Source organism: Cryptomeria japonica, chromosome 1 (genome assembly GCF_030272615.1).
Source record: "Cryptomeria japonica chromosome 1, Sugi_1.0, whole genome shotgun sequence".
NCBI classification, from domain to species: domain Eukaryota; kingdom Viridiplantae; phylum Streptophyta; class Pinopsida; order Cupressales; family Cupressaceae; genus Cryptomeria; species Cryptomeria japonica.
In genome coordinates, this window is record NC_081405.1 from 219,863,812 (window position 1) to 219,877,390 (window position 13,579).

Here is a 13,579-nt window from a genome sequence, read left to right on the forward strand (position 1 = left end):
CCTCAAAAATCATCTGTAATATGCGAAGTTCACGTGAGGTTTGTGATTCCGGAAGTTCTCTGGTTTTGATCGATTTTTTTCCTCAAAAATCGTTTTTTTCCTCAAAAATCGTGCTTTGTTGCAGTTAGTTTGGGTCGCACCTGCCAAGGCAAATATCTGCAACCGTGGTATCTTGCAGTCAGTTTTGAAATTGGTACTCTTCTGCAAAAGGGTTTGCTGATTTTTCCCTAAAAATCATGGTTTCAGACTTCAGTAATTCCCATGTGTCAGATCTCTAATTTGCATGTGAAGGCTACATTAGCTTGGATGGCTTTTGGTACTCTTGGTCATTTACATTCTGCAGATCCTGGGAGGGTCTTTGTATCAGCAGATGGTCTTTGCATTTTTTATCATAACATTTGCAGTGTCTTCTGTAGGGTATTGAGTACGATGACCATTAGGGAGGGTGTTAAAATAATATTAATATCTTCTATAATGGTCATCTTCTATTTTTAGCGGTCATCTTAGTTGTTGACTTATTTAGTTATTTATCTTTTTAGTCGACTTATTTAGCTTGTCAAGTTAACTTTTTATGGTAGAGCTCGATTAACCACAGGCAAACCATCACTGTTGCCTTCTCAACCATAGACAATAGACTCCTATTGTCACCCCCGAGCGCTTGAATATTCGATCTGCTATGTTGATTCGCTCTTCTCTTTTTAAAATGAATGTAATGTGTGTTTACCCTCTCTGGGTGAACAGTTTAGAACATATAGATAGAACACTTAATGCAGAAAAATAATGCCATAGATATCAGATAAAACATAAGAGATGCTATTCCATTCATAATCATGTGTGTTCGTACAAGTTACCTTCCAAGGTATATAAAGGTACCGAGGGGGTGCGAGGGCCAACCGTCGCACCCGTAACTACCATCCCTCGGTTACCAAACTAACAAAGACAAATACAACTTAATTAACTAGTTTTATTCTCGTACAATATTGCTGCCAACAATGTGTATCCTTTGAAGTAACAAACAGCAACATCCTTTTATACATATCGATAGGATATATCTCCAAAGGATGTGACCCTCCTAGATGCAAAGTCAGCCACAAACAGATGTTATTTTATATTCACGTTAAGTGTTGCTTCACAAGTCGACACCAATGACTAGATATAAATTATATTGAAATTAACTCATCTACAATAAAGGAATAGCCAACGGCTATATGAGTTTATTGTTGATTGTTGTTGGAAGTATGAGGCCCGCGGCTATACATCAACATGGAAGTATGAGGCCCGCGGCTATACATCAACACTCTCTCTTAGTTAGGGAGGAATACTTCCAGATAACCAAGGTCATGGTGTCTCTTAACATGACACCCACAATGGCTACACCCATATGTGGAATAAGCTTATCATGGAGTCACTCAGCATGATATCGTCCATCATGGCTAAAATACAAATAATCGAAACACCAAATATGTAAGGCCGATAGGCCATTCATATATTTGGTCTCAGTTAGTCGGCCTGTAGGATTACTACCGACGCAATGTCATCAACAGGTCTACTCCCTCTTAGCTAGGGAGGAATCCTTTTAGATGTCTACAAGTCACATCACCTCATCGTGATGACTAACACAATGACTACACTCATGTGAATGAAAGAACCTTATCATCTCATCGTGATATCATATCACCTCATTGTGATATTTGACCACAATGGCTACTCCCATATGTGGAAAGGAAAGATATCACCTCACCGTGATATCCACCATTATGGCTTATATATAGATATCTCCTCACGTAATATCCACCATTATGACTTATCCATAGATATCACCTCACGTGATATCCACCATTATGGCTTATCCATAGAAATCACCTCACGAGATATCAACCATTATTGTGAGATCGTCACCTCACAATGATGGTAAGATGCACAAGTGTTCATCATTGTGAGATCGTCACCTCACAATGATATTCACCATGGCTCATCCATAGGGTAAACACACAAGTACAAGAAAATCATCACAGACTCTCTCACGTGATGTTGTCATGGCATCACACACATGACATCCACCATGGCTACTCCCAGAGGGTGGATCCACCATACCTACTCGCAGAGGGTGGAACAAGGGCTTTCACCTCAAACTTCTCTCGCAAAGAAGAATGTACTAACAAGGGCTTGCACCTCAATCTTCTCTCGTAGAGAAGAATGCATTAACTAAATCTTCAAGACGATGAGACTCCCTCTGAACCTAAAATGTTTGGCTCCTTCTGAAGCTAAAATGTCAGGCTCCCTCTTGAAGCTATAATATCAGACATCTGACCTCCTTGTTAAAGGTTGCCTCTGATGAAATATCAAACTCCCTCTGAATGTTTATTCCTCTTCTTTGAAGAAACTAATTGTAATGGCAATCTGTATAGATTATCCCTCTTCAAGAGATGTCTTCAGTTATGTGCCACCAACTTAGTCCCATGGCTGAAAGTCGTCGGCCAAGCGCTTCAATTCCATCCCTATCAAGTGAAAATCACTCTTACATTCACCTCGTACCAGAATGAATCCCTCTCTCCAAGGTACTTCTGCATGAACTCCGAGCCAACAATGCGAATAAAAGCAACAGTGGTGTGGTGAGCAACGACCTTGGCCAACATAGTCTTACAGTGCTCGACGGTCTATAGAGCAGCACATCGCGGCGAGGATCAATGCCACATTGTTGACAAAACCTCAACAAAATATTTCCAACGAGGGTTTAGGAAGCCTTGGAATGAGCCTCAATACTTTGTGCCTTCTATGATAATCCTTCGCAGCAGTGAATCTGTTCTGCAATTGTCTACTTGGCATGACGGATATGAGGTGATGGCAGAGCCATATCTGAACCGCTTGTTGTTCTTTTAATTACTGTCATCACCATATGAGCTCCCCCCGAGCTTCAACATAAGGTTTTCGACATCTTCTTCTTCAGAAGACTGTTTTCTTTTATAATATGGTGTTGTTCTTTGAGGTTTCAATATTGTATCATTTGGACGGACCTTTCAATATGATGATTCATAATCTATACCAACTCTAGCCTTTTAATCCTGCTCCTCCGCAAAATATTCTCTATTAACATCACTCTTTGGAATAGCATTATTCATGTTAATGGCCAAAGTCATATCCCGAACTTGGACAAGCAATCCATACTCAAGATCTTGGTCAAGGATTTCTTTTGCATCAAACTCTTGAGTCCGACAATTCAGCAGAAACCCCCAAATGAATGTCTGATGCAAGGCAACAAGAGCTCTTTCCCATGATAAAGAGACTAACCAAGGATGCCAAAGTTACATATTCCTTATTGACAGTGGCTGATAGATGCCAGAATGGAATCGATACAAGAGTTAGTGTTTGCGTTGGGAGGAGCAAGACATTAACATATCCACAGATTTATTCCAGAATGCAGAGTCTTCGATATCCTCTCCCAGCGAGTTCAAGAGCGGACCTAGAGGTAGAGATTGGCACTCACTCCAGATGAAGGCAACATAGAATGACTATTGTCTCCATTCAGAGATATATTCACAATAAATACCTGAACAAACTCAGGCAACACCTAAATCATAATATTCTACAAGAGACTCACAATAGGCATAGAAATAAGATGGCCGCTTCCAATTTCTATAGATACTCACAGTGGTAACTATGTTGCATTCTTCCAACAGCGGCCACGAACCAAGGTCCAAACTCATTTTGAGAAACAACCTCATAGAATGAAAGAAATAAGAAGTTATTCGGTCACAAAGACAAGTTGTGAAACCAAAACCCTTTCACATAGCAACAAACGATTTGGGATCTCTACTTATGCCATGAAAATGTCCCGTTCGAATGCATTGCGAATCGCATCACAATCTACATAAAGGAAGACTCATGTTCTCTTTTCAGTTGTAACATGTCATTATCACACGATATGCATAAAATGACTTCAGGGAAAGACCAGTCACTTCAAACTTCATCTATATGCAACAACGAAATATTCTTTGCTACTCTCCACTATAGAAAGAATGGCAGAACATATTTGCAACTGCGACAATTGATATACATAGCAGTAATCATCTTATAAAATGTGCAATGCTACAGTCATGGACCATGCTCAACCATGACAGGCGCATATTTTTTCTCATGAAGGATTCTAAACGGTGGATCACAAGCTTTCGATCGGTCTATCATGTCTTCTATCCCATTGCTTTGATGCACGCTAACACCTCACACACTCACACGGGAACAAGAATTGAAAGAGGAATATCTAACAAACTTCTTTTCTCTTCACAGGCAGGGAATCGATCCTACTCTAATACCATGTTAAATGGTAGAGCTCAATTAACCACAGGCAAACCATCATTGTTGCCTTCCCAACCATAGACAATAGACTCATATTGTCACCCCCGAGCCCCTGAATATTCGATCTGCCGTGTTGATTCGCTCTTCTCTTTTTAAAATGAATGTAATGTGTATCCTTGAGTAAAAAACAGCAACATCCTTTTATACATATCGATAGGATATATCTCCAAAGGATGCGACCCTCCTAGATGCAAAGTCGGCCACAAACAAATGCTATTTTATATTCACGTTAAGTGCCCCTTCACAAGTCGACACCAATGACTAGATATAAATTATATTGAAATTAACTCATCTACAATAAAGGAATAGCCAACGGCTATATGAGTTTATTGCTGATCACTGCTGGAAGTATGAGGCCCGCAGCTATACATCAACACAGTCGAACTCATTGACCTTAAATCCATGTCGAGAAGGGTGTGATCATTGATAGCGCGTTAATTTGTGCTTGCAGTGTTAAACCTTGGGCAAGGTGGTGCTGCGTAATGCATGCATCTGTTTGATCATTAGCACCAGATACACCTCTAGTCAGGAGAGTCATACTAGTAGGGAGTTACCCTTAGTGTATGACCGACTAATGCGTGTAGGTCCTAACACCAAGTCTCAGATGGCGTTGAGTTCCACTTCCCGTTACCTCCCTACGAAGGGTCGGGCCAATCCAGTTGGATATGGCACGAGGGACTAGATAGTCCGTGGTTGGGCAGAAAGGCACCCTGATGATACTTTCCCTCCCCACCAGTAACTTGATAAAGTTATGAAGTTCAGAATGTTAGCATCAGTTGAAATGTACTCTCTAAACCCTCTCTCTTTCATTTAATGCAATGTTGTTTATTTCCTTATTTTACGTTTATGTTTAATTAGTTCAATGCAATTACTTCCAGTTATTGCATCTTTAAAAAAAAAAAATCTCTTCCTTTTATGTTAAATTTGAAATTGATCATGCTAACAGTTATATTTGTAATTGCTAGTTTTGTTTCAGCAAGTTATATTATGTATAAATGTTTCATTTAATTTAGCATGTTATAGCCTCTACAAGTAATCAAGTTTGGCTAGGGCTGGGGTTATCTGAGATTCATCTGGATCCTTCTTAAAATGAAAATGTGTTTCTTCCTTTCTAGGTTTTAAAACCAACAATGAAGCAGAGTGGGCAACAGTCATTGAAGGCCTTTTTAAAGCTAAAATTTGACGATGCGTCTACAGGTAATCAAGTTTAGCTGGGGCTGGGCTTATCTGAGATTCATCTAGATCCTTCTTAAAATGTGGTTCTTCCTTTTTGGGTTTTAAAACCAACAATGAAGCAAAGTGGGCAACAGTCATTGAAGGCCTCCCTTTGGCCTCTACCTTGGGCTGTAAATAATTCATTGTGAAAGGTGACTCCTCTATTGTTCTCCTAGGCTGAGTATGATGGATTGTCCAAAATGCAAATGTATGAGTTTGTTGGATGAGGCATTGTCATTTTGTAAATCCTTTGATGATATAGTTTGTATACATTGTTTCTGAGAACACAATAAGGCTTTGCATATTTGAGACAATAAGGAAGTTGATCAATCCCCATTGTCGGCTTTGGTTAGTGAGTGGCTTGTTGGTAATATTATCATTGATGTCAAAGGAATTTGCTGTTGTCATCGTATTGTTGTCACTGATGTCATAGAGAAAGAAGAATACATTGTTGAAAGGAGAAATCACTAGTGTTATAGTGGCCAAAGGCCACTAATCGACGTCCAAAGACCAAGCCAATCAAGAGCAGATTGCACCATGTCATGGACGAATTAATGATGATCAATAGGTAAGTTTATGATCATAGATGGACGGCTTCATCATATGCAAGACAGATTTTACACGCTGGCCAACCTCCTTATGTTAGCACCAAATAGAGGAGTATTCCAAGACTAAAGTTAATGGTGGCCAACTTCAGTTATTGCAGTAATCAAGGAGATGAAAATAAGCAGCTATTATTGAATAAGGAGCAGCAACTTATATTATTTAAAAGGAGAAGCCGATTCACATAAAGCAATGATTATTATGTTTGTGAAAAGGCAGCAATTAAGGATGGCCAACCTCATCCTATATATGGCAGCACTGTTTTGTTTATGAACAATAGCATTTATATGCTGGCCAACCTTCGATTCATGGCGTCTACATTGGGATTCAAAAAGAAAAATATTACCTTTCTGCTATGGGCTGACCTCCTCCAAATGCAGTGCCCATTTTCTTGTAGCTTTTAAAATAAAATTAATATATTCACAGGAGGGCCAACCCCCTTGACATGAGCACCCATCTTGGCAAGCAAATAAAATAAATAAAAATTAATTATTGTTGTTTGGGCCAGCCTCCTTGAAGAATCACCCCTCTTGAGTGGAAGGGTGTATTTGGCAAGGTATAAATTTAGATAAGTTTGAGATGAAAGAAGCAAACAATTAATGAATATCTTTCAGATTTCATAGCAGATTTAAGAGCAGAAAATCAAACTTTGAGATCAGATTTCAAGAAAGGTTATGAGCAGAGTTTAAAGAAGTTTATAGCAGATCTAAAAGCAAAATCATGGCAGATTTCTGAGCAGAAATATTGAAGATTATATTGCAGATTTGTGAGCAAGAAATAGTGGAAATTTGTGAGCAGAGATTAAGGCAGAGTTTTGAAGAGGTTTATGCACAGTTAGAAGGAAAATATATGAATGTGAGTGCATCAAAACAGTAAAGAGCAAGATGAGTTTGTGAAGGCAAATCAGATGTCTGTCATCCATTGAAGAAGCAACCTCCTAAAGGTGGAATTTACTCATTTGGAAGTTGGTGCTTCCCAAAAGAAGTGATTGGTGTCTCTTGCTGAATTGGTGCTCAGTGGTAGGGATTGGTGTCTCCAGTGGGTTAATGCCTACAAATCTTCAAAAGGGATTGGTGTCTCTTGTGGGTTGGTGCCTATAAAATTTGTAAGGTTTTATAGTTATACAAGCAATATTTTACCATGGTTTTTTCCCGCAAGGGTTTCCACATAAATCATGCATTCATCTTATATTCCTTACTGCTAGATCCTGAATGAGTGTTACTAATGTGGTTAGTTAAGTTTTGAAAACGTTAAATATTGTTGGAGGTGTCCAAGGGCCTTGAAGTTCTCTCGGTTTATAATTCTCCTACTTGAGTTGATCCTTGGACTCCCCTGTTTTCTTTTTGTTGGAGTTTGGTAGTTGTGTTCTTTCTCAATGGTGAAACTTGGATTATTTGAAACTTCTTCTTTTTTAAAGTGGAAATAAAGCAATCTAAATTTTGGTTGACCATGAGATGTTGGCCATCCATATGTCCTCCACAGCTACCTTTACTCACTATTGTGCATAGAGGAGGAGGCTTGGTTTGTGTGGCACCATGAAGACGTTGTACCTCATTTTGTGTGTGCATCCAATGGTACCAACTCTTTAAGTGGTTCTTCACTATGCCTTTCTTAGCAGATCGTTTCCTTCTGGGTGTTTTTCTATTTACTCTTTTGTTTGCCTGTTAGGAGTTGGTGTGGTATTTGTTAGTGTGTTCCTTTGGGTGTTGGCTCACGTTCCTAGATGTGGAGCTTCTAAGAAGCCCAAGGATCCCATCAACAAGGCTCGGTATAAGATCATCAGTCATAACTAGTTTTTAATTGTCCTGATATAGTCTCACTAAGCTTGGTAAAATGTATTCTCGGTCCACAAGGAATTGGTGATACAAGGACTGCTGGGTTTAGATCATCTATTCTAGAAGATCTTAAGAAAAAAAAATGAAGAAGGTGCCAAACAAAGAGATTTGGAACTAGATGGTATTATTTGATCATAAGGCTTCTTCCCAGTTAAGGTTTGTGCAAGCAAATGTGTTGCACCCTAACAAAAGCCAATGTTTATACTTAGATTTTCATCTGTCATTAAGAAAATAGTCATAGCGTTCGAACCAAACCCAACTTCTGTTTTCTCAATCAGCTTACAAGGTCATTCACGTCAAAGTTTTAATGATTCAAACTAACAACTATCACAAATTCTTAAGGATGCAACTGTTCTGAAATGAAATAAAGACGAAAACTAGAAGCTCTAGTAGCAACATCAGCAACAGGTAAGGACAATCATGGAGCAAAAGCAAGAGCAGATCAACTAATAAAAGTGGCGTAAAGATATATAATCTCCACCTAGGATCTTGAAAGTTGGTGCCATGACTTATGTTTTCTGCCTCAAAGTTTTTGGCACAAGATTAGAGTGGTTGACCCACTTAAAAAATCTGCCTTGGCATGGATGAACAATTTCTCCACCCAAGGCATATGGAAAAGGTGTTTAGGTTTATAAAGTTGACAAGTGAACATAGGCGCGCTTTGTTAGTGCCTAAGGAACTTGGAAATTCTGCCTACACTTGTTGAAAAAGTGGCACAAGTACAAAGAAATTCCACCAGCAATGTGAAGATGGTTTAAGTCCTCCAAATATTTGCCCAAGTTAGAAAAGGGTGCCAAAAGTAAGTCATGAACACATTTATATGATGGTTTTACCATCATATAAGTCTGCCTAGCATGTGTAAGGCAGTAACAGTAAATGAAAATACTATCTCGCACTAGAAACATGACAACAACAACCAAAAATTCTGCTCAAAATTATAAAATTTGGCATGAATCATAAGAAACTTTGTATATCTGTTAAACGAGGAAAAGTTGGCAAATTCAAACTTAAAGCTCCAGTTTATAAGCCTGGGCTTACTTTTCCAAAGGTCCAACCATCAAACTGTTCTGCCCAACCCTAGAAAAAAGTGGCATTAAGGGAATAATGTTTTACCTCACAAGCTAGATGCATTTTTATGTTGGCAGAACTATATAATAATTCTGCCTGAACTTATGAACATGGCAAATTAATCAAAATTTCTGTTTGAATTTTTTTAACAAACTAAGGGTTCACTTTATGAGTGGCTTTGCCGCATGACATCTCTGTCAAAGTGCATTGAGTTAATTTGGGCAAAAGGAACTCATAACTTTAGTGGTTTAGCCATTGAAATATTCTGCCTAGGATTTTGACAAAGTTAGCGAAGATGCATAAAGGTTACACCCAGATCAAAGAGGAGCTTGACAATCTAAAGGCACTTGGAAGACAATTTTTGTGCATAGTTTATTGATCAGTAAAGTTTCCAGCCCCTGTAACAGCGTACGGCAGCTTTTCCATCACATATAGCCATAGTTTTGCTTAATGTTAGTTTTCATCCCATAATTATAAGATTTGGACTGTGTAGACTCAGAAAGCTGATTTTTGACTCAGACTTTGACTTGCACTCGAACTTGGCACCTAGACCTAGCATAGAGTAGACAAATTGGAAAAACCATGACATATAGATTTTTCTAAGGATATAAAATGTGTCTCATGCACCCTTCAACAAATAAACTTTAAAGACATGCTAAACTAATCAAAAACTACTTTGATCACATACACAAGTATATCGACCACATGAGTATAAACACAGATTTCAGCTGAAGGAAACAACATTTTTAAATATATAAATAATATTGTCAAGCGTTTAAGGTGTACAAAACTCATGGATTATGGTATCCATGGCATCAAAAAAAAAACCATAATATGAAGTTTGAACTATTAGAAAGGAGCTTATAACCCTCGGCCTAACATTACTAGCTCTATGTGGAGTCGTGAGCTTGTATCTCAATAAGATTGCAAATACTGTTATAGCTTTAGGAGCATTACTTAGGATGGTGTTTGACTTGGCAAACAAGAAGTATAAATGTAATTTAATTACTAGAAACTTAATTGGGAAAAAATATAAAAAATAAAAAACCAAAATGTTGCTCATCCAACCAACATGGCCCAAAAAGATTCACTTTTTAGTTTTTCAAAACTAGAGTAGGGATTTCCGAGTAGTACCCCCACTAGGGTCAAGAAGCAATGTCCTTTGTGGTGGTCTAGGGGCAATGCTCCCAGCAGGGTCAAAGTACAGCATTTGCAATTGTGCTATTTCAAACTGCTTGCCTCAGGTCTTATCGAATCAAGGCAAGTCCTAGGAAATCTTGTAATGCTAGTTCATCCATGTATCAGTAGGTTTTCCGTCACCAAAGAGAGTAAAAATAGGGTTTTTGTTAAACTACAACAGAAGACCTTATAGTGGTACGCTAAGTCACCGCGTTCGAATTTGAATTCGAGTTCGGCAACCATGAAATTCGGATGAAGTTCAGCAAGGACAAAAAATTCTTTAAAAAAATTGAGCATTAAATTCGCCTCATATGTTTTTAAAAAAAAATATAAATAATATATACAATAAATTATAAAAACAAATATATATATATATATATATATATGTATTAAATTTAAAAACAAAACAAAAACACTAAATTAAAAAGTAAAAAATGCTATTTAGTATTTAATATTTTACTCTAGTTGTTATATCAATAAATAAAACAGAATAATTAAATATACTAAATAATAAAATATTAATATTTTAATAAAAATTAATTTAAATTATAAAACAATAAAAAATAATAAAATTCTCACCTGATAAGTTAAAATTCTCACCCCTTAATATTTTGATAATAAAACTCTCACCCACCTATTAAAAAAAATAAAACTCACCCGATAAGTTATAAATGAATAATAATAAAACTCTCACCCACGAATAAAAATAAATAAAACTCACCAGATAAGTTATAAAACAATAATACTTGCATATTTATGAACATCAATAACATATACAAACTGTGGGGCAAACCTGTTGTGCCTAGCAGGGGTTCACGAACACACACAAACGAGCACGACAGACAAACTTTAGCTTCAGCTGGGACCCTAGAAAGCAAACGCATATTTCGGCCGTATGAATCTGAGCCAGAACCCTAAAAAAAAAAATTCATATTTGTGTCGTACGAATTTGAGCCGAACATTTACGAAATTTATAGGTTCGACGAATTTCAAACCTCAAGCCGAAAATTCGGCGAATTGTTTTGCATCCTTCACCATGTCTCTATTTCGAAACATCTATCACTAGTTATATATAGTTAGAACAACAAAATTTCCAAGCAAGTTTCAGCTATTTCTAAGAAGAAAATAGAATGTGTTGCACCCTTCTTCGTTGCAGTCTTTTATGGTGGCTTCCATACTATCATTGCTAAATTTTACTAGGTCTCATGCTAGGGTTTCAACTTATTCAGTCCTCACAAACACTAGGCAATGGTTTTTTAGTTTGTTGCTCAGAACAGACAATTAGTTTCAATGTTAATCAGCTTCAAGATGGATCCATCATGGTTTTGTAATGCTTCAAAAGATCTAGTGCATTTCAAATCAAAAGTTGTTTCAAAATCATGAAGGCCTAAACATAGGCCTTCATTTGCTCTAAAGTTCCTTCCTTTCTGCTTTTTTAAAGATTTTGGAGGATGCGCTTTAAAACATTTATTTCGGCTTATTTGCTTATTATTTTTAAATCACTAAAAAAGTTAAAAACATAGTAATTGTAATATATAAATGTGCCTTGGGCACAAGATATTCTTAATGATAGTCAATGCTACACCTATGCTATAACGAATGATAAGTTGCTTATTATTTGTCCACATTTATTATGTTGATCATTCCTGTTAAGTTTTATGATCAGATTAGATAGAATATAATTCACACAAAATGCACAGTATGTACCTGTTGATGTGTTTGAAATCGCATTGCTGCAAACTCCATACGGCCAACGCAGAATAGAATAGCCAACTGATTATCCTACTCTCTCTTGAGATAAGGAAGTCTCTAATGCTGCTTTCTAAGTTTGATCAAAGGAGACTACCTCAAGGTTTCTTTTGTCAGGTCTTGACTGTGGGATTTTTCAGTGGCTTGATGTGTTTATGCTGGAAACACAAGGGGGACTTACGTTGAACTAGTAATTTATAGATAAGTTCGCTGGAACTTTTATGATCTTTCTATCAGATGATTTCGGTTAATTTGATACTGTTTTAATGGGACTACAGATTTTCTGAATAAAAAAAGGGGAAAAAGGAGGGAAAGATAGAGAGGGAGAGAGAGAGACATGAAATGTAAATTCTAACTAAAATAGCAAATTCAATCAAGCAGACAGACACCTCCAGGAAACTAGATTAAACATCACCAGCTGCTCAAGCACAATGTTTGCATAAATCTAGTGCAATCTTCAAAGGAGAAACAAGATTTTCATGTTATCAAGTACAATATTAGAACTTCTACATTCATAGTATGTGTTTGATAACCGAACTAAGCATGAAAGGTCCAGATTAACCATGCAGAAAGAAAGGCAATCAGTCGTTCCCTAATGGTGTGGACTGCAAGGATTCTATCAGATGCTTGATTGAAAAACGCTATGCAAAATAAATAGACATAACTGAAAGATTTCTAAATTAAGTGAAGAAGGAGACCATGCACTCACAAGGAAACTTGAAAACAGTCTTAATTCTAAGCATTAATTCCTGTAAATTTCTCCAGAGCTTTTGCAACAATCCAAGAACTTCTTACAAAAAAGAGGGAAAACTAGTCCCTTAAATAGGCTTCAAAAAGGATGAATGGCCTAGATTTAATCTAAACAAGTGGCCCAGATTCATCCATAAAGCATGGTTGCCCATACCCATAAATGGGAGGCAAATATCAACAACCACCCCAAAATGGGCAATAACTACCCAAAAGTGATAATTACAGCAATTTGAAATAATCTAAAAAGGTGCATCAAATAAAGTTTTACATTTGTTGACCAAAAGTCAACTGTCACCTTTTTGTGCAAAAGTGCACTTTTAAGATTTAGAGGGAAAAAAGCACTTTTGAGAAATTACTTTCTCTATTTCGGTCTCACACTCCTTTTCTAGAAATTGATCCTCGCCATGCAGGTATTCTCGCCATAAATCACGACCTGTTGCCCATTCCTCGCGAACGTATTCCTGGAACCTGATACATAACTGGAAGAGCAGACTGAATGGAGGCATGGGAGGATGGCGAATTTTGTATTGCATGCCTTCGAGATACTTGTCCACGTGTTTTAAACCGTCCTTCCAGCTAGAGCGATTACGCTCAAAGCATAATATCTCTGAATGGAACTGACCAGCAAAACTCAAGTCCTTAGTGGAATAGGAAATCTTATCCGTCCCCAATCTTTCTTCCCAGTCTAGCTGGATTGCATTATCAGACAAGTCGTTTATCCATCCCGTAACTATTGATCAGAGGATGGTCTTACCTAGTTCTTGCATGTTTCCCAAAATCACTTCACATGCGTCACTTTCCTTGTCAATAATTTCTTTGGTGTCGTT